The sequence below is a fragment of the Rousettus aegyptiacus genome, unplaced genomic scaffold (genome assembly GCF_014176215.1).
Source record: "Rousettus aegyptiacus isolate mRouAeg1 unplaced genomic scaffold, mRouAeg1.p scaffold_m13_p_3, whole genome shotgun sequence".
NCBI classification, from domain to species: Eukaryota; Metazoa; Chordata; class Mammalia; order Chiroptera; family Pteropodidae; genus Rousettus; species Rousettus aegyptiacus.
This window is the reverse complement of record NW_023416306.1, coordinates 29,605,370-29,630,425: the sequence shown is the minus strand read 5'-3', so window position 1 is coordinate 29,630,425 and position 25,056 is coordinate 29,605,370. Positions and strand designations below refer to the sequence as shown.

The 25,056-nt window shown below is 35.1% G+C and overlaps 1 protein-coding gene across 4 annotated transcripts in view; it reads right to left on the bottom strand.

Annotated features, from left to right (window-relative positions):
* Positions 1–25,056, bottom strand: part of RNF38 (ring finger protein 38) — a 104,907-nt gene that overhangs the window by 49,695 nt on the left and 30,156 nt on the right. For all 4 annotated transcript variants that reach the window (XM_016130298.2, XM_036238388.1, XM_036238389.1 and 1 more), the window contains exon 2: positions 12,977–13,047. The gene's annotated coding sequence lies outside the window, so the exon portion shown is untranslated. The remainder of the gene's footprint in view (positions 1–12,976; positions 13,048–25,056) is intronic.

The following is a 25,056-nucleotide window of genomic DNA, read 5'->3' as shown; positions in this document are numbered from 1 at the left end:
ATGAGGCTCTAGGCTTTCCTGTCTCTCTATACACATCAATGACAAATTACAGTATTTATTAAATGTCTGTTTCCCCTGTTAAACTATAATAAGTTCCTCCAAGGCAGGTCTCATTTCTCTTTTGTTTGTATATTACTGATGTTGGCTGATAGAAAATACACACAAAAGGAAAATATATTTTAATATATAGAAAGGCATGATTAAAGAGCTATACAGATAAAGAAGCATTTGTCCAGATGCCGAAGAACCATATACGTGGAAGAAAAATATCATGGGAAAAAAAAAAAGCTACACACTTTCAGGCCTTGCCAAAGAAGGTGCTGGGTAGAGAATGGCACTCCTTCTAGAAGTCTGTGACTTCTATAATGAGGAAGCAGTTTCTCACTGTTAACACGATCAGAAATAGGACTGTGCTGCCATCATATCCACTGCCACGTCTCCTGATTGTAACCTCACTCCAACCCCGTCCACTACTGCTGAGGCAGTGGCCTCTACTCTGTGTTCTAACATAGCAATAATTGTCTTGTCTTGCAAATATGTATTTACTCGACTCTTTTGACCATTAGACAGCAAACTTCTTGAAGCTATGGACTAAGCCTCACTGGTTCCGGTAAGGGGTTTAGCACATGGCAAATGCTCAAAGAGTTCAATTTATTTCAAGTCAGTAAATATTTCACAGCAGTGGTATTTCTAATATTTTTCTCAATAGGTAAATTCCCAGGGAGAAATAGGGCACAGAAACAGAATGGGTACAAGAACACAAAAAATAAATTTCAAAATTTCTCGCTCACCCTCCTCCCTAAAAGTTCCCCTCCTTCCACCAAAATCAGCTAAAAGGACCTAATAAGATGAAGCTGCACAGGGGAAAGGTGTATTGGCCATAATCGTTTAGGCCATGCAGTATCTACATGCATGACAAAATTCAATCTAATGCAAAACAAGCAGCATAAGCACTTTCACCCACGTTACCCCATCATAATGTAAAAGTTAATTACCAGCAGCTGACAGCTATCATTGCTAAAGATGAGAAAGGGGTAGCAAAGTTGCACCCAAACCCAAGGCCACTGAAAGCCACTCATGATATAGCCATATAAGCTTTGGGATGGGAGAGTGGTCAGACCACTTGCTGTTCCAACAGTGTATGTGAGAGATGCCAGGCACTAAATGTAGGGTAGAGAAGGTGAGAAGAAACTAAAGTGATCTAGGGTAAAAAGTCATAAGCCAGGAAGTTCAAGAGAGATGAGTAAATAAACCTGAGTGTCTAGGGTAAGCTGAGTCAGAAACAGAAAAATTAAAGACATCAAACTAGACATGAAGAGGCAAGGGTGTATATAAAGCACACTGTGTACATCATAGCATGTTCTACCTCTAGATCAGGGTAAATAGGAAAGGGCTTACTCTGAGGCATGATCTGCCTTAACATGTATCTTTGAAGATAAGATCTCAAAGGCTCCTTTGCTCACTCTGTTCTGGTGAACAAGGTACCATCTTAGGAGCAATTCTAGTTGCTATGACTCTCTTTAAATTGCTTCAGCAGCTTAATCTCAGGGCAAATCACACTCTAATTCTACAGTTTTACCAAATCCACTGGACAGCCACAGGCAAAGAAAAGAGTCAACTACACAGATCTAGGTTATTCTTTTCAACAAAATCCGTTATTTCATTGTTAGGGATAAACCATCTCTTATTTCTAAAATCATGTCTTACATTTAGATTGTCTTAAGTGTTTTGATATTATAAAGATATAATGAATATTTTTGAGCATATATTAGGAAATATATCCATAAAGGTAAATAGTACAACTCCTGCTTCAAAGGATATGTGCCTTTTTTAATTTTGAGAAATGCTACTAGCTGCCTCCTAAAAAGTAGTGACAATTTTTACACCATACATCAGTAAATGAAAATAGTTGGGAGTAAACTCTGGAGGAGAAACAGCAGTGTTTAAGAGCATTCACCTGAGGGAAAATAGACTGACCCCCATCTACAACAGTAGGCCAAAGACTAGGGAGAGAGAAGCTCTGAAAAAGAAACCTGGGCCAAGGTGCTCTGAGTGCAGCCATATTTCAATATCCATCTTTAAGTTCTATTATAATTCCCTCCTGTTAAATCCCTGGGACTGTATTATAGTCTTGTTAAATGTAATAGCATAGGAACCTGGCCCAAACTGGAGCCAAAATGACATCAGTGAGAACAGCAGCACTTAGGAAAGCTGGTGACTAACAGGCCCTGGGTCAAAGGGCTAGCTGGGAAAGCAAGCGACCTTTCAGAGAGTCCCAGAAACAGCTGGGGAGGAAAGCCAGCTAGGCTGGACAACTGCAGTTAAAAAGGAACAAGGGCTCAAGTCATGAAGAATTGGGCACTAAAGGAAAACCATGACCTGAAAAGCCAGTGAACATGGACTATACTTATATAAGAGCTTCAAGAAAATAAATAATTGATGGTACAAGCACTGATTAAGAAACACAGAAGCACAGACAACTAGCTCCTTCACTTTGGGGTGGACAATGAAAAAGCATTCCTAAAAAGGGACATGGAAATGAGAGGTGATCTTAAAATGTTTGAGATGCAAGAAACATGAAAATGCTTTCTAAGTGGATCAGACCACATGAACATCTTATAACTTCCACCATGTTTAATTTAATAAGAAACAGATCTTCTTCTAGGGATGGTGGATCTCATCTGACCTCATAGTTGATAACCTGTTCCTGGTGTTCTCTTGGCTACAGAAATCTAAAATCTTGCATTCTTGAAATGTGATCAGTTCTCTGAAATGATTAGTGTCCTTTTGATGGCTTGTATTGATGACACACTTATGGAACCCTGTGGTTTTGCACAGACACTGTGATACATGGCACATCTCTACAAACTCTGCATCCTTATGCCCATGCCACACTCAACAGGCCTTTCCAGATTTTACCTAAGTTAAAGAAGGAAGTGTATCATCTGAGAAGAATCCCATAAAACAGAAATAACTTTAAATAAATAAAAACCCTTAAAGTATGACGACTCTTTGTAGAGCAACTCGTAAGATTTAAACTTTCACAGGAAGTTTATTTATCCCCTCATCTGCTTGCCTGTTCCTATTACAACAGTATAATAAATAAAAACAAAATAAATTTAACAGGCAATGGTATTTCAAAAATAGGACACCAAATTAATAATAATCTCAAAACACCTATCATTACATAGTATTTCAAAACACATATCATTACATAGTATTTCACAACAAGGCAAAAAGAGAATCTATTTAAAAACACATTGGGTCATACAATCCCATATAGCTCAGAAAGTACATATAAAATTAACAAATGTTTAAGTAAATGTAGATAAATTATATAGAGACAGGTTTCTTAAACATAAAAGCAACGAAATACATTTCAAATAACTACACCAATAGATATGCTGCTAAAATAATTTTAAATTTCTGAATGAGAAAAATAAATTCATTAAAAATTAAAAGCTGACGAATTTTTTGCAAGTATGTTGAATGATTAATGTCCCCATACAAAGTGAATAGGAATACAGGAATATCCCCAAAGAAGAGAAAAATGTGCAAAAGGCAATTTTTCAAAAAGGAATGCAAATGACTTATGAACAAATATATAAAAAGCTACATGACAAAACTATATAACCTCAGGAGTTATAAAAAAATATATATATACACATTAAAACAATTAGACACCATTTATCATCAATCATATTCACAAATAATCCTTTGTGATGCTCATATCCTCTGATTCAATTCTACTCTAGTAATCTACGCTCAAGAAACAGATCATTCAAAACTTATTACAGAGACTCATGGACACAGACAGTGGATCAGTGGTAACCAGAGGGAAGCGGGGGAGCGGACGGTGAAGATAGATAGGGGTAAACAGGGTCAAGTATTTGGTGGCAGAAGGAAATATAACTTCAGGTGGTGAACATACAATGTAATATAGATATTACATATTATTGAATTATATTCTTGAAACCTATTTGATTTTATTAACCAATGTCACCCCAATAATTTTAAGTAAAAAACTTATTACAAAACTACAGTAATTAAAATACTGTAACACTGGCACACAGACCAATGGAATAGAAAGCTCAGAAACAAAACCCTTACAAATATGGTCAACCAATATAGACAAGGGTTTCCAAGACCATTCAATGGGAAAAGAACAGTCCTTTCAACAATGGTGTTGGGAAAACTGGATACCCATATGCAAAACAATAAAGACAGACCCTTAGTTTACACTATGTATAAAAATTAACTCAAAATGAGTCAAAGATCTAAACATAAGAGCTAAAACTATAGAACTTTTAGGAAAAAATATACGAGAAAAGCTTTGTGACGTTGGATTTGGCAATGATTTCTTGGATATGACACCAAAAGGACAGGCAACAAAAGAAAAAATACGTAAATTGGATTATTTCAAAATAAAAACTTCAGTGCAAAGGACACAATCAATGGAGTGAAAAGGCAACCTACAGAATAGGAGAAAATATTCACAAATCGAATGTCTGCTAAGGGATTAATATCCAAAATATATAAAGAATTCCTACAAGTGAACAACAAAATATAAAACCTGATTTTAAAAATGTGCAAAGGACTTGAATAGACATTTCTCTACAGAAGATTAACAAATGGACAATAAGCACATGAAAAGATGCTCAACATCATTAATCAGTTGGGAACTACAAATCAAAACCACAATGAGATATTATCTCACAGGAAAATAGTTGTTATTAAAAAAATGACAACAATAAATATTGGTAAGAATATGAAAAAACTGGATCCTGTTTAACTTGTTCATGGGAATGTAAAATGGTATGGAAAAACAGTATAGTTCTTTGAAACATTAAAATAGAAATGATCCAGCAATTCCACTTCCAGATGTGTGTGTGTGTATCTCCCCAAAAGAATTAAAAACAAGATCTCAGAGATATTTGTACACCAATGTTCCTAGCAGCATTATTCACAATAGCCAAAATGTGTTATATACATACAGTGGAATATTAATTCAGACTTGAATAGAAAGGAAATTCTGACATATGCTACAAAATAATGCTAAGTGGAATTAGCCAGTCACAAGAAAACGAATACTGTATGACTTTACTTATATGAGGTACACAGAGCACTCCAATTCATAGAGACAGAAAGGAGAATGGTGGTTGCCAGGGGCTGGATGGAGAGAATGAGGAGTTATTGTTTAATGGATATGGGGTTTCTGTTTTACAAGATGAAAAATTTCTGGATATGGTACAACAATGTGAATATATTTAACACTATTGAACTGCACACTTAAAAATGGTTAGGATGGTAAATTTTATGTTAGGTGTATTTTACCACAACTATGAAGAAAATCTCATAACAGCAGCAAAGGGGGTATTTTGAAATATAAACCAGATCATGTCACTCCTTTGCTTAAAACCTTCCAAAGGTTTTCCATAACCAGTAGAATAAAATCTGAAGTTCTTTGCCTGGTTTATAAAGAGCTACATAATCTGGCCTGTGCCTACCTCTTCAGCTTCATCTCATACCACTTCCACCCTCACTCACCTTGCTTGTGTATATCAGCCTTCTTTCTGTTTACACACTCTTTCTAGCCTTAGGACCCCTACACAGCAGTTTCTCCTCCCTAGAACTTGTTCATCGCTATCATTCAGATCTTAGCCTAAAAGTCACCTTCTTAAAGGCCTTACCTAACACCTAATCTAGTGGAGCCATCTGTCCAATTACTTGCACAGCACTTGTATCTGATTATTTACTGGTTTAATTTACTGGTATAAACAGTTCATTTTCTGTCCCTTCCACAAAAATTAAGTACTAGAAAAACATGGATCTTCTTTGTCTTTTCACCACTGTACTCTGGCGACTCAAGAGTGCCTGGCACATAATAGGCACTTAATAAATACTAATTGCTTTTGGTTTTTGAGGGGATAAAAATGTTCTAAAATTAGATGGTGGAGATAGTTGTTCAACTCTTTGAATATACTAAAAATCACTGAAATATATACTTCAAAGCAGTGAATTCTGTGATACCTCAATAAAGCTAATAAAATTTTTTAAGATCAAAAAATTTAAAGCATGTTTTATGTTATTGGAACTATTAAATCAGCCTGCTAATTATGTTATTCAAATTATCCTTTTTTTTTTTTTTTTTTTGCTTCCTGTGATGGACATATCCTAAGGTGACCATTAATGAGTCATGACCTTGTGTAATCTCCCAAAACCTTTGACTTGCTTCTAACCAAAAGAATATGGCAAAGGTGAAAGGATGTCACTCCTGTGATTATGTTTCACTATCTCAACCAATTGGAAATATTCCCTTTCTAGCCTAGAAGAAGCAAACAGCCATGTTGTAATCTGCATATGGAGAGGATCACATGGCAGAGAACTATGGACAGCCTCTAGGACCTGTGGTTGTCTTCCAACCAATAGCCAGTAAGTAGCTGGGGTCCTCAGTCATATAGCCTCACAGAAATGAATTCTGCCAACAATCTGAATTAACCAAGAAGAAGCAGATTCTCTCCCTAGTTGAGACTCCAGACAAGAGTAAGGCCCAGCTGACACCTTGACTACAGTTCTATGAGACTCTGAGCAGAGGAGATAGCTTAGCCTTGCCTCAACTTCTGGCTCACTTAAAGCATGAGACAATAAATGTGTTGTAAATTGCTACATTTATAGTAACTTGTTACACAGCAACAGAAAACTAATATACCTACTGTCAACACACTAACCTCTTAACTGGTATTTCTAATTCCACAGCATCCTATGCCTCTACAATTGTGATTTTGTCATTTCTTATTATACTATGAGCTTTGGATTAAATATTTAAAGTGTGATGGTTCATGACTGTTCTATCAAATTAATAACCCTTGCTTTGAATTCTATTAAAAATGTCACTTCTGCTTTCTTTCTATTTGCATATGCTTGATATTATCTTCGCTTTATCTTTTACTTTTACCTTTCGGTGTCATTTTGTTTTAGGTAGGTCTCTTATATAAAGTATATAGTTACAATTTGCTTTTTTAACCCAGTCTATCACTTAATAGCCAAATAGATAATTCACTTTGCCATATTATTTTGTAGTTTATCCTTACTCATTTTCTAAATGTTTCCAAAAGCTTTCATTAAAACCTTTCTTTTTCATTAATAAATCAAGTTTTATGCTTTTTATTTTTCTTCTTTTGATTTAAAATTATACACCTTAGTGGTATTCCACTAAAAGTGAACATAAATACCAAGAATAAAACAATTTTATGAATTAGTCCTATTTTCACTAATTTTTAATTGGATAAACAATGTTTAGTTTTTTAGTTTTTTTTTTTTTTTTTTTTTTAATTCTGATTCCCATATCAGGCTACATGATCTTTCTCTATCTCCTTTTCTATCATGGTATAAATGAAGGACTTAAGTATATACTCATGTTCCTAAGAAACTGTGTGTAAAACAATCTTCCATGTGTCTAACTTTTTGTTGTTGTTTCTTTACTAACACCCTTTTGGGCTGTTTAAGGCTTCAGAGTCTAAATACTATCAGAAGCTTATTATCCCCTCAATATGGAATCATAGGGAGACCAGGAATAAACTTTAGAAACAATCTAATCCAAAGATAACAGTTTTTCTCAAATACCACCTCAATCTGTTGGTCATGACTAGAGGGTAGAAGGGAAAAATAGAAACCCGTATGCAACATATCTATTATCCTTGTTCTGGTCCAACAGCCCCTACTATCCCCCCTCCCACCCCACTTCTAAATGTAAAAATGAATTGTCAGGACCAAAAAAGACCTGTGGCTTCTGTCAAACATTACATTAGAAGCTACATTTGACTGCATCAACCTTGCTTCCTAGTATATTCAAATACTACTTTTTAAAAATGGTAAGAGTGACAAAGCCTGAAAGGAAGAAATTTAAACAGAGTAAAAAATCTCATTCAAAAAAAAAATAAAAGAAACTGAGTTTTAAGACAATTGGCTGGGGAAAAAAAGAGAGAGAGATGTGAATCTGAAAGCTGTTAAGTGAGTCACTATATTTTTTATTAAACTCTCTATTTTTTGTGTTCTGAATAAAAATGTCAACATTAATAACAACTATCAATTATTAAGTCCTGTCAACGGGCCAGGCACTACGAGACTTTATATATCTAAGGGTAGACTGTGGAGTCAAGCTGCCTGAGTTCAAATCTCAGCACAACCACTTGCCTGTATGTGACTGTTCCCAAATCATTTAAATGGTCTATTAGTTTCCTCCTCACCTTTAAATGTGGATAGTAATAGTGCCCGCTTCATAAATGATTTCATGCAGAACGCTTACAGGAGTACCAGGAACATAGTCAAGAGCTCAATATCAATTGCTAATCTTTTACAATCACAATAGCATAGGTTATTAGCCCTATTTTACAGATGAAGAAAATGAGGCTTGAAGAACTTGCATAAAGCCAAGTGGTGATTAGAACTTGGATCTCTGACTCCAAAGCACATACTCTTTCCATGCTGCTACCTAAAGACACTTCACAGGATAAGGTGTGTGACTGAGGCATAGTTTCTTAGGGATCTTGTTTTCCCATTTTGGCATGGTCTCATATCTCCCAAGACTTAAGTTATCCATTTTAGAGAATTTAAAGTCAAAAGTGTTTACATATTTGTGATTTCTGAGTATGTGCTTTGTACATACACATTTCCTGTTCAGAAAATACTGACTGCAAAGATGAAAAATACTTTATACAAATAAAACTTTAAAAATTCTTGTTAATACTAAAATTTTAATAGTTACTCCTGGAGAGAGGGAATAAAGATTAAAAAAAAGTGCTGCATATCTTTTTACATTCAACTGGTAGTTTGAAAAAAAAAAACCTAAAAAATTTGGAAGATCAAGATAAAAGGATAATACAGTCACAGGAGAAAAACCAGTAGCACATTTCTCACATTCCCTGAAAACAGACTGCATAGGATTACCTGTACACAAACTGGATTAATGCCTTCTTCCATGACAAATGGACCTAAGGCTAGCATAAGGAAATTTTATCCAAAAAAGTCTTATGCTCTGAGTAGCCATTCATACACGCACAGTTAAGAAAAACTGCTCCTATTTCTCTGTCAAATGGCCGGCCATCCTGAAGTGTACTGGGCCACTCTGGAAAAGTGTACCACTGAGGCCACAAATCGATTCACTTCACTTGAAAGAACAGTCTCCTTTTATCAAAATGTTCAATATTTTATCTCATCTTCAGGAGAGACCAATTCCCCATGACAAGCTTGTCCTCACCATGAAGAAGTGACTATTCCTAAGTTGACATTCGCTGAGTTAATATTTCAATATCTATGTGACACCTAAATAAGCTATCACAATCACATTTTTGTGTTATACTTTATACTTTTACAGTACTGCTACATTTGATCACTGCAATGCAGCAACATACAACATAATGTTTCTTATAAAGAAGCACAGAATTCTGAGTATGCAGAGCTATAGGGTTAGGGGAGCCTGGAATAGCATATAGTGATGGATCACAACAAAGGCCAAAAGGAGCTGGGCAAGAAAAAACTGACAAGCAAAGATTGCCTGCCAATTGACTTGGTTACACAGTGATTCTTGAGGGCATTCCACACTTGCAGATATATTTTCCTCTGAGCAAATCATAGCTGAGTGTGTGAGCTAAATTAGGAATGGATTTCTTCAGGTGGTAGAATACAGATTCTGGAGACAGGCAACTTGGATCTGAATCCCATTTTACTAATTACTAACTGGGTAACTTTGGGCAAATTAATTTATGTCTCCCATTCCTTACGTACAAGTTAGGATTAAACAACCCTTACTTCAAAAAGTGGTATGACTACCCTGTTTTAGAAGGCAACCTTCACTCAATTCTCCTGTAACTCTTCCCTCATTAGTCTCTATAGCACGAATGACCAATTAAGAATCCTTTTATTTATTGTCTCATCATCTCCCTAACCCACTTATAGAAAGTAAGCTCCAAAAGAGTAAGAACCATGTTTTGTTCAATGCACTGCTCCCAATGCCTAGAACACTTGCTTGATATATAGTAGATAACTCAAATATATAATAAATAACGAAGTGTTCACCACTTGAAAATTGTGGCACTATGAATGAATATGAAAATATTGCTGGAGGGCTTGTGTGAATTGCTGTGCCTAATACAAACTGATAAATATGAGAGTTTGCAACTTGCAGTACTTAATAATAAACCTCAGAGCTGGAATTGGCTCCTTCTAGCACTACAGAGTACAAGCCAATGCACATCAGCAGAGAAACTTAAGTTGGAAAACAGGCTAAGCCATAAATTTGGGGACTTGCCACCACTTCCAAAACTATAAAAGGGAGGCCCAACAAATGGACTATCCCTCTTTCTCCCTGCCTGACCTCTGGTTCCACCCCAGTCACACATGGATTAGTTAAAACTGAGGCAACTTTTTTAAAAAATTTACCTTTTATCCCCAAATCTGAGAAATGAACAATGCATGAAAATTAAGTGAAGATAATAGCAAAGAATCAATATGTGTTTTAACAATTTGTTCAGAACAGCTAAGTAATTATTTTTATATGACTTGTATCGGGGAGAGAAGATCTGATCTAGCACAAGCACTGTAGGGTGACTCCTGAGCAAGTCATTTCTCCCACTGGGGTCCCAGCTTCCAATTTTATTTTAAAAATAAAAATAGCTGTGCTCTATAACCCCTTCAACTCTCTCTCTCTTTGCCCCCTCCCTTTCGCACCTCTCTCCCTCTTTCTCTCTGCATATGTGTGTGTAAGAGAAAAAGAGAGAGAAACAAGAACACACACACATCCAAACAGTATGTATCAGGCAGCAAGTTCATTTTTGTTTTTGCAAAACCAATACCCATTTGTTATCAAAAGAAATAAGTCAGAAGGAGTTGCAAACACAGAGATCTGATTTTTAAACGTGGTATCCATCACCCTCTTCCCCAGAATAATGCCTGATGATCCTGTTCAAAGCCATCTGTACCATCCAACTCTTGGTGGTCCTCATCCCACATATTCTGCTCTACACTTTCTTTAACCCACTATGCTTATTGTAACATACTATATAATTTATGTATTATGGTTATTTTTATTGTCTGCCTCCTCTAGTTAGACTGTACACTCATGAAAAAAAGCAATCTTTGTTTTGTATCTTGATTCGTTCCTTAAGAGCCTAGACACATAGCTACCAATCGATAAATAGTATTGACTGAATCAGTTAAATAAATTATAAATTTAGTCAAGATATCCTAATCCATTCTCTCCATTTCCCTCTGGGAAACAATCATAAGAATACAAATGGTAAGCAGGAGAGAGAGAAGGCAGTTTCTGAAAGTTCTTTATCTACTGATTAAGTGACGAAATTCCTTAAACTTCCCTTCCCCTCTCCATGTGTTTCAGGAAAAATTCCATCTCCTAAAAGCACAAACTCAGTCATACAAAGATTCAGAAATTAGGAGGAAAACCATTTTAAAGCAGAAAGATACAGAGGTGGATAGAAATCTCATCTTGCAGAGGCGGACAGAAATTTCATCTCCAGACTCTCAGCCAGGAGACAGAACAGAGTGCAGATTGACTCCCTCACTATAAATGAACAAATGAATAGAAACATATTATGTTTAGCAGGAGAAAGAAAATTTAGCCCCAAAATATCTTTAAAATTAGGAAACGCAATTGTTTGCATATTACTGACCTAAAGTGATTTCGCCCTTACCTTCTGTCATCATTCTTTTTTTTTTTTAACAGCAGAAAAGTTTTATTAAAAGGGAAAGTACACTTCCAGACATGTAAGTGGGCCTGAGCAAGAGAAGTGTGGCTCAAAGGCCTGTCATCATTCTTAATTTCAAATGCTTATTTCTAAAATCTGTGGTATACTGAAGTTTATGGAACCAACTATATACCATCTAGAAGTCTCTTTCAGTGGCTTGCTTCTAAAAGAAGTTAAACCCATGCCTCTGGATTACTGTAATAATAAAAGAGATTCTGGAATGCTAAAAGCATACCTCTGTCTCTGTCGACAGAATGAAATCTGTCTAAACAAAGCTCACAAAGACAGACAGAGCAGCACACAGAATACAGAAAACCATTTGGAAAATCCCAATGATCAACCAACTTCTTGATCTAGCTCCAACAGGATGAGGGAGGAGGATCTTGATTAAAACAACAGAGAAAAAGATCACTTGGATTGGTCTGCAAGGGGAAACTACCAAGGGAGTGGTACATTCCTGCATACAAGACACAGGAAATGGGAGGGAAGCCACTAGAGACTAATGGTAAGAAAGACTAAATGTAAGCCCATCCAACATCAGCAGCCAGATGTTCCAAACACCAAGCCCACATTAGCATCTACTACAAAGGCTGGACGATCAAGAACCCTGATGACTACAAAGCCCTCAAAGATCAAGTTTCTTTAGAGATAAAAAGAACAGAAGCAAAATACCAAAATGAAACGAACCCACCAAAAGTTTGGACTAGATATAAAACAAACAAAAAATCAAGCCCAAAGTAGGTTTCTTTTGCATTAATCAGACAGATTCCATTCTCAGTCCTCGACATTTAAATTGGGCTTCAGAAATAGAGCCAAAAAAAAAAAAAAAAAAAACACAAGTATAAGAAACTATAATCTAACATGATCAACTATAAAAATAAACCAAATTGGAATGTCTAGGATATTTCTAATTGGAAACAGATACACAATGCTTAGAAGTTATCAGTTTGGGGAGCTCTTGTTCATATATTAAGATAATCCATTCAGGCTGTGCAAGAAAAGAGGAAGCATGGTGACAAAGATGGGAGTAGGGAAATGGAGAGCTTACCAAGAATCCAGCCCACCTCTTGAGAATTATCCCAAGTTTTCTGGAGCATGTCAATATTGTGCCCTTCAAGTAACACCCTCCTGGCCCTCTATGTCCTGAGTTACACAAATGAATCCAGCAATATAAGGGAATGCATTTTCATCATGGTAAACATCAACATGAACCTCACCTTGTCAGTGTCGTCATGACAAATGTGGTCGTGATGGATGGACTGGCACTGAAGAGAAGCACCAACACTACCTACAAGAGAAAGGGAGAAAAAGTTAAGATTCAATCATTCCTTACATTTAAACTGCTTTCTCAATTGAAAGTGTTTTTAAATCTATTATCCCACCTAATTTCAACAATACTCAGAAGTAGGCAGAAGGGGGATTATTAATCATACAGTTTAACTGAGCAAAACCATACATAGAGATGCTGACTTGCACAAAGCAGCAGTTAGTAAAGTGGCAGACCTAACACTAGACCTGTTGTTCAAAACCCTAATTCGACACCTTCTACTATAGTGAGTGGTTAGCTTTCAAAGTAAGGCCACCTAAATAAGCACAACAGCCTTCAGATTACACATACCTTCTTTGAAAAGAAAAACTGACTCTATAAATCCTCACCAGATAAATAACACAATACACAATCATAAGATTATAAAAAGGGTTTTATTACATTTTGAACATACTCAACCATTTGTTAGTTTGAAGGACTATCTCTTAGCAATAATTGCTCTATAATAATAGTGACAATTCTAACCAATTAGAAAACAAATGATTATTTGATAAATGATTAGAACTAATTAGTCATTTGAAAAAACTTTTGGTTCCTACTTCACATCATACAGAAAAATGGTGGCTCAAAGATCATGTATGTAAATGTAAAAAATGAAACCAGTTTTTAAAATGTAGACTTTTAAAAATAATCTTGGAGTTAAGAAAAACATGAAGAAAATTCTAAAACAAGAAGCCACAAATGAAAAAAACACCAATGACTGTGGACTAAAGATGAGCAAAGCTCCTCCTTCTCTTTATGTATGGGAATTTAACCTTAGGTTAATCCCTGCTAACCTGATAAGACAGCATGCCACCATGTTACTTGGCAATATTGCTTATGCCAGAAATTACAAAATTAGTAAATTGCATCTGGACTGGAAATACAACAGATACTTAGTAGAAAGCCACATTTTTGAGCTTCTCTGAGAGTGGTGACATGTAATTAGGTAGTCCCTTGCAGAGGATATTGGAAATTATGCCTATGGAATTCTATCCACCATGTGGATATCATCTCTTGAAACCAGAGCTGTGAGAAGAGTATTTCAGAAAGTATGAACTGCTACATGGACTGCTGCGAGGACTCCCACTGTAATACTGACAAGTTACAGTTTATGCCCTGTATCCTTCTGAATAAAATGGTGCCAAATGAAACCTATGGTAGTCTTACCAGTCTGAATGTGTAAATGTTTATATGGAACTAAGAACATCCCCCTACCACCTCATGGAGATTACATTGACAAATACCATATTTTGTAAATTTACGATGCCACAGATTTGGATGTCTATTTATTCCATATGCCATTGAGAAAGAATGTTGCCAAATAAACTTTGACATCTGTCTTAATACTAAAAGTTTTTACTTCGCTTATTGAAATAACTTCATTACAACTTAAAGGTTGATTTTTATCATATATTATCCTTCTGTATTCATAAAAATAAAATTATACTGGCAATACAGAGAAAATGAAAAAATTATTTAAGAACTACAAAGGATAAAAATTCCTTACTAGATTTTTTACTAGTTTTATTTCTTTAAATGTACAGATTCAATAATTCCAGTGACAAGGGACTATTCCTAACATACTCAGTATACATTATTGTCTCCCAACTCATGTTACATGACATCAATTATAAAATATAAAAAGGATTACAATAATAAAACAAATTGATCTCAAACACAGGAATAAAAATGCTTAAATAAAAATGAAGTATACAGTGTATATACAGCACAGGGACAACATACGTAATATAATGTATCACCATAATCTACTCATGTTTACCTAAGGAAAGCCTGATTCCTTACTTGAGTCAATAAAAGAGAATCTATCAACAAAGAATTAGGGTAAAAAATAATTTATAAAAGTTTGATCACATAACAGATGCTGAGAAAACATTTGTTAGCATTTATTATCAATTTCTATTTTTTCAGAAATAACCTTATTAATATGTTTAACAAATTTTTGCCACTGGATGACAATTCTGGGAAGGATGAGGTGGGGGGAGATACAATTGCCTGAAAGGTACAATTATTAATAATATAAACCAAAGAGTTCCCTCTGATACTGGTATCTGTTAACATTATTTAAGATCTAATAAAGTCCCAAATGTTAAAATCTTCTGGGACAAATAATGACAAATCAAATCACAACCTTAACTACTGCATCAAAAATATGGTAGATGTTACCATATGATCCAGCAACCCCTCTGCTGGGTATTTACCCTAAAGACTTGAAAACTCATATCCGAAAACATATTTGCACACCTATGTTCATAGCAGCATTATTCACAGTGGCCAGAATGTGGAAGCAACCGAAGTGTCATAAGATAGATGACTGGCTAAAGAAGCTATGGGACATATATACAATGGGATATTACCCACCCATAAGAAGAGGTGGAATACTGCCATTTGCGACAACATCGACGGACCTCAAGATAATCATGCTAAGCGAAATAAGCCAAACTGAAAAAGTTTAAAATCACATAATATTACTTCTATGTGGGATATAAACCTAAAAGCAACAAATGGACAGGACAAACGGAGATTCAGGAACATGGACAATGGACTAGTGGTTACCAGAGGGTAGGAGGTAGGGGAGGAGGGAAGGTAGACGGGGTAACGGGAGTCAAATATAGGGGGGTAGGGGGAGGGTGAAGTGGGTAAAGGGGATCGAATATATGGTAGCTGAAGGAAACTGGACTCTGGGTGGTAATTACACAATAGAATATATAGACGTCAAATTATAATGTACACCCCAAAATTATATAATTGTATTAATCAATGTTACCCCAATAAACTTAAAAAAAAATGTGGTAGATGTGTTTCAAGGAGGAACTGGTAAAAATTATACTTCAGTCTCCAATTAATCTAGTACCATGTAATGTTAAAGTTATACTGGTGAAAAGAATCCTAAGAATTGATGATTATAAGTATAAATTAGATACAACTTTAAAGAGGTACTAAAACAAACATTTTTTTTCTCAAACAAAACCCTTATATTTAATGTATCATAGCATATGTGTTTGTATTAAACACAGTTTAAGAAAAGATGAAATTGTGCTGGAAACAGTTCACGTAATACCATCTAATGACTGTGGGGGAGATCATTACTTGGGACCATTGCCAAAAACAGACTCCATAAGAGCTGGAAAGATAAGGTTGAGATACATTATTTAGCAACTTAAAAACCTCTTCTGAAAAAGTATTAAAAATAAATGAAAACACAGCCACATACAAAAAAAAAAAAAAATGAACCTGGACACTACCCTTACACTTTTCACAAAAATTACCTCAAATGGATCATAGACCTGAATGTAAAACGCAAAACTGCAAAACTTTAGATAACACATAAGATACCTAAGTGATCTTGGGCTTGACAATGAGTTTTCAGATGCAACACCAAAAACATAACCTATGAAAGAAAGAAAATTGGTAAAATGGACTTCGTTAAAATTTAAAACTTCTGCTCTGTGAAAGACCCTGTTAATGAAAAGACAAAGCCACAGATTGGTAGAAAATATTTGTAAAATGTATATTTGATAAAGAACTGTATCCAAAAATATTGAAAAAACTCTTAAAATTCAACGGAAAGAAAACAACATAATATAATTTTAAAATGGGGAAGGTTTTTCTCTGACCTTTTGCCCTGAGTATCTGAACTCACTCCTTTGCTAAGTGAAGGGCCCCTTCCTGGAAAACAATGCAGAAGTATCCTAGAGGTGAATGAATGAATGCACACAAGCGCCAGCCTCCCTCTCTATTGGTCCTTGCCCCATAGAACAAAGCATATAGAGAGATTGCTCAAACAGAACTCCTGAAGAATGAAACACAGGTCTTAAGGCAGTTTTGGATAAGCTAATTAGAGAATGAAGCACCCGCAACAAAAGAAGAAACCTATACTAGACAGAGGGGCCAATTTTTGAAACTTGAATCTAGTAGAGGACAGCCAAAAATATTACATTAAATGACAGTATTTACAAGTTTTCTGATTTTTTTCCAGATACATTTTATAAAGTTACTGTTCCTGGTCAAGAACCTAAATGGCACTCTACTAAAGGCATAAAATTCATGTCTGAATCCTTTCCCCATGATGAATGCTGCCTGGTAAGTGCCAAGGGGCCAAAGTGGCAGCACGCTTCCATGTAGACAAGGTTTGTTCTTCTACCTGGAGACCAGCGTTCAGTGGTCTGTTATACCAGCATCACAGTTCTCACTCTAGGTTCTTAACCTGGAACCCAAGATTTACATGGGAATAAAATTGTATCTTTATTTTCATTAACTTAAAACTAAAATGTAAAAACATACTGTTATGGAAATACAGTAGTACTGACAGTACCTGTGACTTTGTTACTAATAAAAACCATATATTTTCATGTAATACAGTTGTTGCAGGTATAATGAAATATCATTTACACTTATCACTACTATGAATTTATAATAGTTATTAGGCCTGCTAGAATGTGTTATTTAATGCATTAATAAAGATGCAAATATATTTTATCACAAATTAGTTTTTAATATTTTGATAACTACATTCCAGTATAATTGATTTCCTTTGTAATCTCTTGTATTTTATTTAATGCAATTAAAAATATTCTCCTGGAAAGGGGGCCTATAAACTTCATCTGAGTAACAGTGGAGTCTATGACACACACCACAAATGGTTACAAAATCACTTTAGCTAGCAGAAGATGCTGGGACCAGAGGAACAAACTAAATCATAAGCATTGTAAGGGAAAACAGGCGTACGACATCCTGGGAAGTTAGGTGTCTATTAAAACAACTTCAAACTTCAAAAAATTGGCAATTAAAACCAAAAAATTATGCATTTATTTTACTTTTTAGAGTAACCAAATAGCCCTAGTTCTACCTAGTTTTTCATTACAGAAGAATGCTAGCTAATACATGTAGAAGGAATTTCAGAATTAGAAAATATCATTTTGAAAACCCCATAAAACTGTGGATTCAGGTAAGAGTTATCAATTAAGTTAAAATCACTAGTTGAATGGCTGATGGTGATTTGTAAAGTGCCAAAGCGACATTACATAGGATATTCATAAGGTGCAGGGAGAATCTAACTGCATCTTATATACTCCCATCATCTTAATCCAATGAACAATCTTAACATTATCAACAGTGGTCCAGATATGATTTCTGATGTGATTGATACATTATGAAATTCAGACATAACCTGTTTGGCATTCAAGCAAAAAATACTTCACTTGGATACATCAAACTACTGAATACTATTTCTAGCTTATAGGAAATATAGGAAATAGCTGAATAAATGACATCACAAGGAAACAATCACCTCATCCAAAAGTTGTTCTGAGGAATAACTGGCTCAGGTTCTCAATAAGTCAGTGTTATTATTCTTTCAAATGAAAAAAGATAGGAACTATGCTAGATTAAGAGAGACTTAAAAGAAAATAATCACATACAATGTCTTATATAACGTTATTAACCAATGCTACACCAGTAAATTTGATTTAAATAAATAAATCAAATATAACGCACACACCAGAGTGTATACTCATTTCAATAAACCAGTTGAAAAGGATATTTGGGAGAAAATTGGAGAAATTTGAATAAGATAAAATTAGATAAAAATTTACTAAAATGAAATGTTACCTTTAAAAAGAAGGTATAGAAGAATAATGGATACAGATGCTAAATAGTATTTGAACTCAATAACATAAAAAAACTAAACAGCTACATTTTTTATTCTACACTAAGAGCAACAGGTAGTTTTTTAAAAAAAATCCAGTCCCAGAAACCTTACCTGTACTCTTTAAGTAACCGTCACTGCAATTACTGTCTAAGAGACACTCGACACTTAAACCTACTTGGTTCTGCTCCCATTTACTGTCCTTTCAGGGCTCTATTCCTCTCACTCTAGCAGAAAGAGTTTTTAAGTGCTTGACTTTACAGCAAGACATGAAAACATATTGAGCCTTATCTAATACTTGACCCACAGGTTGCAAAATTCTTGAACATGACCTCTTTGGGTTTTAATCACATCACTTGCAGTAGCAGCCTCTAAAACCGCTCCCGGGATACCAGAGTCTATGGTACAGCTGCAAAAAAATATGCTAATAAGAAAGTTCTGAGACTTAACCAACTAACAATTTCCATATTTTTGCTCTAAAGATTCAAGTTATCATCCAATCGGTAAAATCCAACTTTATTTACCCATCCAGTCTTCATGTTTTAAGCTTTCTCCAAATGAACTTACAACAAAATAGGCTACACTGTTTTCAGAAATCTTACTTGAAATTTACAAGGCAAGCTACTGGCTTTATTAGATCATACACTTTAAGACATTATTAATGTTAGGTATATGTTGGTAAGTAACATGTGAGGAAAAAGCCAATCTTACTTTATAAGTAAGGATCAGTTACTTATTTATTGTTACAACAGATCTTAATGATACTTCTAGCTTAGAAAAGAAAATTTCATTTCAGAGACTTGGGTTGTTTTGTTTTTAAAAAAATTTAATTAAGATACAATACACATACCATATAATTCATCCATTTAAAGTATAAAATTAAAAGTTTTAAGTATATTCACAAAGTTGTACGTTGTCATTACCCTAAAAAGAAATCCTGAGGCCATTACCTCGTTTTCTCCTTTCATGAGCTCCTGACGATTGCTAATCTAATTTGAATATTTGCCTATACTGGACATTTTGGACAAATGGAATCATAAAATATGTGGTCTTTGTAACTAACTTCTTTCACCTAGGATAATATCTGCAAGGTTATAGCATGTATCCATTCATTCCTTTTTACAACTAAATAATACTCTAGTGTATGAACAGTTTGCCTTCTATCCCAAAGGTTCTAAATCTCACTCCTTCTCCAGAAATTTCATCTCTGCAACTGCTTCATTCATTTAGTAAATATTTATCAAATCCCTACTATATACCAGGTCTATCCTAGGCACTAGGAACACGCAAATAAATAAGACAAGGTGTCTGTCCTTCATTTATCTTACATTTTAACCAATTCTACAAAGATGCATTTCCCAGTCCATAATTCTGTAAAATACCAGCATGTAAAAGTATAATGTGTACATAAGTTTAAAAAGTAAGAGAATGAAATTGTTTCAGATGAAAAAAGAATTCCACTATTCCCCTCCCTATCTCCAGTCTACCTTTCCAGAGGCATTAAGTATCCTCAAATCTTCTAGGCATTTCCTCCAGTACTGGCCTCAATTTTTTAAAGTAACATGCTTATATGACTATTTCTTGGTTATCAAATTTTATGATTTACTACATTTCTGCTATGCTACTTAATCAGAGGACTAAACTCTTCCATCTCTATTTTACTTCTCTAATCAGAGGACTAAACTCTTCCATCCCTGTTTTACTTCTCATCTAGTCCTTCAACATAATTATGTCACATTTTATGTTTGTATCGAAATGATGGCCACTGAAATTTCAGAAACGAATAAGATCTCCTAAGGAGAAGTTACAGCCCGAGTAAAGCAGATGGCCTCAATGTTCTGAGCTTTAGTTTTAGGGAATGGGGGCAAGTAGTTAATAAAGGAGATAAAGAAAGAGAAGGAGACAAAAGATAATAAAGACAAGGTAATATGTTTGGAGACTGGGAGAAGCAATGAGGAAGTGACTAATTTGATCGATTTTGCTGAGTAGTAACAAGAGGCTAGTGGTAAAGGGAATGGCTGTACTCTTTTCTTTGAGTGGAAATATGAGGACTCTGATGGGGGGAGGGCAATTTCCAGAGCCTCTCCTTATTCTCGGTGAGGAGAGATAAAGAGAAGGCAGAAATTGAATCCAAACAAAAATATGCCCTGAATGGGATCCATTTCTTGAGTTTTAAAATAAGTAACCTAACTGGTGATTTCTAGGTGTTCTTCCCCCTCAGCTTTAAATTAGTCTAAGTATTGATTTTCTCATCCATTCATTACCTCCAATTTTACAAGGGATAAAGATGAAAACTGACAAATGCTATTTCAGCAATTCAGGAGAAAATGTCAGGTACACCTATATGTTAAGCATGGGTGATCATCTAACTACTATTTATGATAACCAAACATAGAAACATAATATACTTATTTTATACTTTAGTTCTTATAAATTCAAATCTTTAGGCTAAAGTACTTAAAAATCTGTAACATCTTCCCTAAATGATAAACGAGAAGTTAAATTACTGTTGTAATTTCTAGTAAAGACACAACAATGATATTCACGTGTAACATTACATTCAACGATATGAAAAGGCTTGATAAGAGAAAAATGCTCACATTTCCAGGGTCTAAAATGAATGAATTATTTAATAAAAATATTTAAGGATCAGTAACCTTTAAAGAACCTCTAAAAATAAGAAATGAAAAACTCAACAAAAAAAGCAAAGAATAAGAGCAGTCTCAGAAAATATAAATGGTTTTCAAAACATACAAATGGTAAGCTTTTTTTAAAAAAAAAAAAAAAACACACAAATGAACATTACACTGACATACCCTTCTGACCTATCATATTGGTAAAAATAAAAAAGTATGATAACACATTATGTTGGAACGGTATGAAAAAACGGGCATTCAAACATTGCTAGTAGTAGATATGTAAACTAGTACATCAAAGAGCAATTTGGCGGTTAACTATCCCAATGAAAAAATACATACCCTTTAAATCACATATTCCAATTCTGAGTTCATTTTACAAGCATACTGGCACTCAGACAAATTGATAAGTGTACAAATTATGTGTCATATTTTACTGCATGTCCCCAAGGTTAGAACTGGCTCCATAAGGGTAAGAAATTCCCTCTGCTTTAGACACTGTTATCCTGGGTGGAAAGAACAATGTCTGGCATATAGCAGGTACTCAATAAACAGTTGGTCAACAGAAGGAGTAAAAGCCAAGATTTTAAGAGTTTAAATGTCCATCAATAAAGGAACACTGTAACTGTAAGAGGAAAAAGAGGACTTTTTTTGTGTGTACTGATAAAGAATGAGCTACGCTATATACTCTTCAGGGAGAAACACACTGTGTGAACAGTGCAGTGGGCCACTACTGTGTAAAAATGATGGGGCTGGGGTGGTATAGATGTATAGAAACTGATGATACTGACTGTCTCTAGGTGTAGAAAGAAATAGGAGGCTGGAGGACAGGTTTCGAAGGCTTTTCACTATATGCTTTTTAAAATTTTTTGAGTTTTGAACCATGTGAATATATTACCTATTCAAAAAAATAAATTTTAGAAAGAGATCAGTGCTACTCTATAGTGGCTGTAAAATGAGGCAGACTTTTAAAACACACTTTAGGTTAGCAAGTTAAAAGAGTGAGGCAAATACCAAAGTCATAATTTTTAAGTGGGATGTGACTTGTACCTAAGAATTGTTTGTTTTCCAAAACAAAAGTAAGGAGTGGAATAAAATCTAACGATTTATATTATTCTGTGAAGTCTATGTAGTTTACTTTGATAACAGACCATCATGTAGAGGGAGAAACTGAATTTGAATGATAAACAATAATTAAAGCTCAGTTCTGGTTCTTAAATGTTCAAAGACAATTGTTGATGCCTTAGCCTTTCTGAGAGGAGTTTCCTAGGTAGCAAATATAACCTAGTTCTTTGCAATTCTGTTTTCTTATCTACCAAGACTCGTAGATTTTTATTTCCTAAAAACTATCCATTTGTTTTAAAACAGCAAAACAATTCGTTTTAATGTTAAGCATCCTGCATGATGTTGTCAGCTTCTAATGCTAAGGATAGCCTTTGCGTGTACATTCATAATTGTGTAATAAAGCTTTGTAGACAAGTCTTCCATTGAAATTAGGCTTTTATCACTCCTAAGTGGTGGCAGGATGTTTTGTTTTGTTTTAATGAGGTGTCAAAAATGTGAAGAGTAGGTAAAAAAGGAGAATATTGGTAAATTACATTGTAAAGCACCTGAGGAAGCAAATGATCTCGATGGGAAAGCTGACATTAAACTGATAATCCAAAGGAAAAGAGATCACAATGCAATTTGGAAAGCCCTAAACCACTTAGTTCCTTTTCTGAAAGATGACTGCTCATTATTAAAATAGTAATGACAGACCTACATAGCATATTCTGGATTATCACTGGATTCATTTATATCCATTTTTTTCCTTCTATGTGGAAAATACTCTAATTTACAGAAACATAATCAATAGCAGGAAACAGTCACAATAAGATTAGCACTAAAGAACGGGAACTTATGAATAAATAATATAACATGGATAATCATCCATCTTTTAGTCCTGCCATGGTAACCTGGGCCAGTAATCTCTGAAGTTTCTTTCTTGCTAGTTCTGAGAAAGCAGTTTTCTACCATCAGAGAAGCAAAACGCTCTCCGCTCCCCATGCCCCACTACTCCCGGCTCAAAGATAAAACATTTGAGGAAGCAGATAGGACAGGACTGGCTACTTAGCAAGGCCACTCAGGCTGCAGTGGCAGGTGGCCAGCCCTTCCCCCCTTCCTCTCCTGGCATTTCAACTGAGCAAGGCAGGAAAAGTGAGAGACTTCATGCACCACTCCTCAGCCAGCATCAGATGGAGATATATATGTATATATTTTTTTCTCAACAAATCTTACAATTAAAATATATTATTTTATCAACTCTTGGTTATCTATATGCAAATATAAATACCAGTATAAATACCAAATATAAATACCAGTATAAATACCTAAGCGTGGTCAGTTGCTGTGATGATGGTATCTTGCCTAAAATTATTCACACATCCTTAGTTGCTAGATGTTTATGCTCCATCTAGGTAACAATCCTTTCCACTTAAGCTCAAAGCTTTCTAAGGGAAACACTCTAAAAACCAGTGTTCACTTATCACCTGATGAGTGATAAGCCAATCAATTCTACTGGCTGACAGACTGGGCTAGGTGTTAGAAGGACAAAAGCAGCAAAAACATGGTCCCAATCTTTAGGGAGCTTTCAACCTATGGAAGGAAACAAAGCCTAACTATCAGAGAACCCTGAAATAACATGTCAAGATGGCTTACTTCAGACTCTAAGTGTAAAGGCAATCCAGATGAATGGTTTTTAACAGATCCTGGAAGTAGTCCAGGATTCTTAAAAAGTTAAAATTCAATACTTTCCAACAAAATGTTCGAGATTCCTTCCTCCATATCTCATTTCGATACACACTTACAAAGCAAGAAGAGTTTCAGAACATTCAGGAAGTTTCAGTCCAGAGTAGAGCTTTCACTGAGCTGAGCAAAAGGCCTAGAGGGAAAGCACACTCATTCTTGGATACATTTACTTCCAGGAAGCCAAAGAGGTAAATAAGGGGCAGGGTATGGAAAGCCACTCCCAAGTGGAAGAATAAAATCTCCCCCTCACCCAACAGGCTAGGTAAGAGGCCTGGCATCTTCCCCTGACTGAGTGGAGATGCCCTCTCTCCTGCTGTTACTACCTTAGAGTGCCATAGGCTTGAAGGAGAGCAAAGCAATACACGAGGTAAAAACTTTTACAACACAGCCAATAGAAGCTTATGAATTATTATCAGACATTTTTCTCAGTCTTGAACATAGCTACACAGACATTTATTTCAAATACTCTCTAACCCACACACTAGAAGAAATAGGAGGTAAAATGAGCCACAGGGGCACTTCAAACTGCCATATGTCAAACCTACTCAAAGAGAACTATGCATGTAAAGCAAAGTGGGGGAGACAGGACAGACAATGACTACCACAGACTACCAATCGACAAGGACTGAATTTTAAATAGAACACGAAAATTATATTCAAGCTAATTCTAACAACAACACTGATAGAAAAAACATTTACTTGCTTATAATATATTTAGACTTAGAGATAAGAAAAGAAATAAGATTTTGTGATAAGACAGGCATGAGTTTCAATCCTTGTTCTTCCACACGAGCTGTGAGACCTTCAGCAAGCGAGACTCAATTTTTTCCTTACCTGGGAAGGAGTATAAGACCTATGACATAGGTTGTTGCCAAGTATATCTGATGTAGGTAAAGAATT